This window comes from Giraffa tippelskirchi, chromosome 12, assembly GCF_054371585.1.
Source record: "Giraffa tippelskirchi isolate mGirTip1 chromosome 12, T2T-mGirTip1v1.2.pri, whole genome shotgun sequence".
Classification (NCBI taxonomy): Eukaryota; Metazoa; Chordata; class Mammalia; order Artiodactyla; family Giraffidae; genus Giraffa; species Giraffa tippelskirchi.
In genome coordinates this window covers 34,786,121-34,792,643 of record NC_137286.1, presented here as the reverse complement: position 1 = coordinate 34,792,643, position 6,523 = coordinate 34,786,121, and positions in this window count along the sequence as shown.

Here is a 6,523-nt window from a genome sequence, read left to right as displayed (position 1 = left end):
CTGTCCTAAGCTGTGTTCTCTTCTCTCCCAACGTTCCTTTCCCAAATGGGCTTGCCTCTTCCCAGAATGAAAAATACTATCTCCATCTTCAGCTCTGAGCTCCAGAGTCAAATATTCAATAACCTCAGTAATTTAACTGAACCACTTAGAGGATTCTTAGGTATCTCAGACTCTCAGTTTTGTCCCCCAAACCTTTCCTCCCTTACTTGGTCCCACCCCTTTCAATGAAAGGCATAATCATGGGTCCTCTTCCTGGGATCTTGGGAGTTACTTATCTAGGAAGATGTCTTGGAAGAGGGATCCAGTTTCAGGAGGTCTGAATATTATGTTTTCCTACCTCTGACTTTGGAAAAACACCAGATTCTTTAACCTGGTATTCCGTGCCCAGCATCATGTGAGTACCACACCCTACCCAGACTTTTCAGCCCCATCTTTTATCCTGCCCCTTAGATCAGAAATACCCTTCTGCAGAAAAAGTTTCCTGACCTCTTGCTATGGTCTGAATGCTTGTTATATGTTGAAATCCCAACCCCCAACATAATGGTATTTGAAAGTAAGGCGATTGGGAGGTGATTAGGTGTGAGGGAGGAGTCCTCAAGGATGGGGTCAGTGTCCTTATAAAAGGGATTCCAGAGAGCCAGAGTTGTCTTGCTCCTTCACTGTGTGAGGACACAGCAAGAAGACACCACCTATGAACAGGAAGTAGGCCCTCACCAGCCACTGAACCCATCCTTTCCTTAATCTTGGGCTTCCCAGCCTTGAGAATAAACTTCTATAAGCCACCCAGTCTCTGGTATTTTGCTGTAGCAGCCAGAACAGACTGAGATGAATCAAGCCATCCCCCGTCCTTTAAATACCCCTTGCAAATGTGCACCTTTACACTTATTGCTCTCTGTTCCTTTCCATCTAAATCCTCTGCCTTCAGGCCTTTCCAATCCAGCATCTTCTAGAATCTTCCATGTTTGCTCCACCCAATAATGTCTCATCCTTCTCAAACTCCTCTAGTAACACAGGAAGTTGGTAAACTTAGCGCCCAAAGCCTCACACTGACTGTTAGCTTTCCTGATGCTTGTGTCATGTGTCTTTTCCAGATTGGGTGAAAGGTGAGGACTGGTGAGGTGTCTTGTTCATTGTGTGCCGCAGGGCCCAGCACACTGCCCGGCAACATTACAAGTGGCTAGAACATAGGTGCTGAAACCCTCCTTGTGTGGTCTCATCTATCCCGACATTCCCCTGTCTAAGTGTGATACAGAGCTACCCATTTTATTTGCTTAGGTATTCTCTATTTAAAAGTTGCAAATTGTATCCAGCTCCCTCCAGCTTATCTCCATGAGGTGCTGAGGACAGGCAGAGATGGATAAATTGCAAGAACAGCTTTAGGAGACTGCAGCAGCAAAATGAAAAAGGCCCCGGGCTCCAATCTCAGCTCAGCCACTGACCATCAGGTTTTGCTGTCTCACCTCTCTTTCCTCGGTTTAATCATCTGTAAAATTGCTGAGCCATCATTGGGTATCTGCTTGAGAGAGAAGCCCCAAAAATCCTTTCTAACTCGTCAACCTAAAAATCCCGTTTTTCCTAAAAGCCTTTATTGTGGTGAGCGTTCCCAAGCTCACCTCCCAGGAGAGTCAGGGGTGCCCACGCGAGCCCCCTGCCTGGGGGACCAGCCCCCTTAAGGCTCTGTCCTCATTCTACTGAGTTACACAACAACTCTGAGAGAGAGGCGTTTTCAGGCTCCATTTGGCAGACTGGAAAATGAGACCCAGAGAAGGTTTGCCCGAGCCCAGCCAGCATGTCGCAGGACTGCAGGGGTGTCTCTCACTCCACAGCCTGTGTCCACGGTGTTTTCCAGGAGTGTTATCCATCAGTGATTCTCAGACTTCAATGTTTGAATCACCCAGGGATCTTGTGAAAACAGACTTTTATCCCATCACTCTGAGGGGCGGCCCCAGATTCTGTGTTTCTAACAAGCTCCCAGGTGATAACACCTGCTGCCTCATCTCTGAACCCCACTGTGAATCACCAGGTAGTATACAACCTGCGCAGCTGTACCTGGCAGCCCTGCCAAAATACAGCTCAAAATCAGCAGAGCTGGTACTTCACTTTAGGTCTTTTGGCTCCAAGTCCAGGGCAGTCTGTGAGCCAGGACTTGGTGAAAAGCCCCTCTTCTCTGGGCCCAGAGGTCTCTGGAGAACTAGAGAAAGCTTGACAAGGAAAGACTTACTAAAGAGGACCTCATTCCTGCCATGCCAGTCAGGAGTCCTTGGCCAGGGCCCCTTGGAGCTGGCACAGGTAGTTGTGTGCAGAGGTGGGGGCCCTGTGGGGACAAGGAGCAGCCAAGGGGCTGCATGCCTGGCCTTATGGGGATGTGGGGCCGGGAGGAATGAGGACCGGCAGCCGGACTCCCAGTCTGCAGCCCCCCGGGCGGTGATGAGCAGGGCATTCTTCAATTTTCCGTGCAGGTGCTGAGAAGCAGGGATGATGCTCGCAAGCAGAGAGAGGCGCTGAGCTGCAGCCTGGGAAGCCTGCATTCCCGGGATCCTCCCCGCCGCAGCTGAGCTGGCTCAGGGCCTGTTTCCATTTGCTGGGGAACAGCTGGACATGTTACAGGGAACCCTGTGCACATGGGGGCTCCTTCTGGCCTCTCTGGGGTAATTGCCTGAGAGGCACAGATGCTGCCTGGGTCCAGAGTCTCAGCTGGGGCCACCATCATAACATAATATCCTGGGGTGGGCTTTGTAAACTCTAGAGAGCTGTGCAAATGCCAGAAGCGCTGGGGTGGAAGGTGGGTCTGCAGTGAGGCGCAGTGGGGGAGGACCTAAGAGGAGTAAGGGTGAAAGAAGGGTTTCTAAGGAGAAATCAGGGAGGCCCTGGGGAAAACCAGCAGGAGAGAGCTCGATGAACAGACAAACAGAGGAGAGGACAGAGGGAGCAGCCAATTTGCAGGTGGGGTGAGTGCGTACTAAGTTGCTTCAGTCATGTCTGACACTTTGTGACTCTTTGGACCATAGCCCACCAGGCTCCTCTGTCCATGGGGATTCTCTAGGCAAGAATACTGAAGTGGGTTGCCATGACCTACTCCAGGGGATCTTCCCGACCCAGGGATCGAAACTTCATCTCTTATGTCTCCTGCACTAGCAGGCAGGTTCTTTACCACTAGCGCCACCTGGGAAGCCCCTTGCAGGTGGGGGCCTGGGGCTGAACACTGCCCTGCCACTCACCAGCTTCAGGCACATATCTGCAATTCTGGGAGCTTCCTTTGCCTCGTGTGTACATGGGGACAATGAAGCCACAGAGACTGGGACATGTCTCAGGTTATTGGGGGTGTACATGTTCATAGCACAGTATATGTGGGTTGATGCCACTTGGGTCATGTGTGGCAGCTTGCTGAGCACTGAGTAGGGGCTGCGAGCCCTGCTTGGCCTAGAGTCCTGCACTGGCCTTGGACAAACGCCTTTGGCTTTCAGGGCCTTGGTTCCCCACGTGCATAGTGGGGAGGGGTAGGTGTGAATGGCCCGCAAGTATCCTTCTAGCCCTGGGCCTGGGCTCCAGATGGCTGCATGTTCTAGCCAGCAAGGCCTGAGTTGGGCATCTATTCTGAGGCTTTGCCCTCTTCAACAAGGCTAAGCTGGCAGAGGTTTCCAGGACCGAGGTGAAGGGCCTCAGCCTCCACTGGGACTGAATCCTGAAACCAGTGACCATTCAGAACCATCTCTCCTCCAGGCAGGGGCCCAGGGCTACCTGGTCACCAGATACTGGGCTAGATGGAGCAAGAGCGTGGCAGGGCCATGTCTGGGCAGCCTGGTGAGTCCTGTGGGCATGGTCTCAAGGCTCCACTTCACCGTCTCGACTCCCACGTCCACGGGCGGGCCAACCAGGGAGACACAGTGGCTTCTGCATTCAACTCAGAGCAGTCACGCTGGAGAAAAAAGGATTAAGGACAGAAAAGAGGCTGATGTGGTCTGCCAGGCTGTTTGGGATAGAAGGCATGTCCACAGAGAACACAGATGGGGATGTGGGAAAAAAAACTCACCGGCCCAAACCCAGGGAATGGACTTAGAGGCATGAGGTGCAGCGGGAAGCGAGGCTTTAAGGACAGTGTTGCAACATGGGGTGTCTGGTGGGCAGGCACACCCAAAGTCATTTCGATGGGTTCTTCATCCGCTCGGCATGCAAGTCCCTCCCCAGCTCCTCATTGGCTGAGTACAAAGGGTTAACAATCTTCCCTAATGTCACCTGGATTTACTCTTCTCCCCGCACACTTCTTCCCATTCTTATGTCTTGAATTCACCAATAGAATGAGTCCCTGCCAAAATCCTAGGCATTCCACTCTCCTTTTGTCTGGATTTTCCCACGCAAGAACCCTAATGGCTATTATATCAGCAGGCTGTCCCTCTAGGCTAGCTGTGCTTGAAAATGGACCACTTTAAGTTTTTATTTCTTACAAGGAGACCAAGGCACAGAGGCCGAACTTGCTGGAGGTTTCATGGGAGCAGGTACTAGATCTGTAACCAGCACTGTGTCTTCTCTCGGCCACTTAGTCTCTTCTAGAACAGGCCATACAGATGCTGTTTCAGACTACAGTTGTTTCCATCTTCTGATTCTGACTCTCCCAGGACAGCTCTTCTGAAAGTGAAAGCCAGTGCACCTGTGCCCCAGAGTCAGCCGGCTGCTGGGAGAAACATCCTGTTTCTTCAACCATGTTGTTCCACACTAGGGTTGCTAGATTTCGGAGGAAAAAATATTGCTTAAAGAATACAGGACATCCGGTTAAATTTAAATCTCAGATAAACAACGAATAAGTTTTTAGTGTAAGTACATCCTATGCAGTGTTGAGGACAAGCTTATACTAAAACTATCTTGTTACTCTGAGATTCAAATTTAACTGAGTGTCTTGTAGCTAGAAACCCTACCTACCCACCTCCCAGGCCGTCCTGGCGAACCGTCTCTGGGGAAGTGCTGGTGAAGGTTCAAGAACATCAAGGATCTCGCTTTTGTTCAGAGGGTGGCTTTATTGGGCAGCCTCTAACCACTCTGCCCTGCCTCCGCCCTCACTGCCAGCAGGCTCCCCTCCCGTCGGCCTGTGTGTGGTTTGTGTTGGAGGAGGGAGTGTCGTTCTCTGTCACAACTGTGTTTATTGTCTCAGCACTCGGCTCAGGCTCCAGGCGTGCACCTGCCCTCTTGATCCCCTGCTCGCGCTATTCATGACCGCAGCTCAGCCACTTTGCCTTTGGTTGCTGGGCACCTAGAACACAATTCATTCCTCTCTTCCCCCTAGAGGGGGAGTTCTGGGAAGGGAGCCAAGGGTTTGAGAAGGACCTCCGAGAGACGGAGTTGCCCGTGCCCGGCCTGCCTCCCTAAGGCTGGCGTCACACCTGTGGACTGGGAGTGCTCGGCTCCATGCTGCAAGCGGGGGCTCCCAGATTCTCACAGACCTGCTCTGCTGAAGAAGGAAGCGACCGAAAATCCCAACCTTGACCCCAAAGGGTATATGTTAAGTGCCCACTCTCTGCCAGCAGAAGGTTCAGTCAGCACGTCCATCCCCTCCAGGGCTACAGAGGGGACGGGACAGGCCAGTAAGGCCCCTCTGCAAGGACAGAGGTGGGCTGAACACACACATCACACACAACTCCCAGAAGCCAGTCATATGACAGGCCTCTCCCAGATTCCTCCTCCACTGGGCCTGTGTTCCCCCAAAGCCCACTGGGTAAAGGATCTTTATGAAAGTGATTTAGCAGGAAATTCTTGAGGAGAAACGCAGAGCAGAGAAATGGGGAAGTGGGACAGGGAAGCAAAGAGAAAGAAGCCAAACAAGAGTATCAGTTTAGGGGAAGTTGCACAGAGGGTGACTTTGGCCCATTCCCATGGGACAACCTCAGAGTTGTCCCAGTCAGGGGCAAAGAGAGCTAGGGTATTGATACTTCTGCGTGGCCAGTCCTTAGGGGACATAAATTTCCAGCCACTTCCTGTTCGGGGTGGTTACAGGCAGAGTGTATTTTCTGTTGGGCAATCCTCCAACAGAGAGAGGGTGTGAAGGCCCAGGGGTGGGCGAAGGCAGGGGAAATGTGGAAGGAAGGTTGGGGGGGTGCAGGAGGGTCACGCGGGTGTAGGGGGTATAGGTCAGGAAAACGGGGGAGGGGAAGGTTAGGGAGGGCTTCCCTTTGGACAGCCCACTCAAAGCTCACCTCCCAGTCTGCTTCCCTTGGAAAAAACCTACTCTAACATCTTGAGTAACCCTCAGCACTCTGGCCCCACCCCTGAAATTCTCCAGTTCCAGAGCTGTTACCGTAATAACAATAAGCCCATTGTGCACACTTCCTGACTAATCCCTTCCTTGTGGCCTGGAGGAGAGAGGGGCAGACCCAGGGACTGAAGGCCAAGAATTAAGGCTGAGCGGTCTGCTGAGGTCACATGCGGGAAAAGACCCCGGCTCGCAGGCCAGGCCCTGCCATGCGACCCACTCTAACACAGTTGGTTTCCAGGTTCTGCTCCATCACAGCCAAGGTCTGCTTCTGACTGCGTGTGT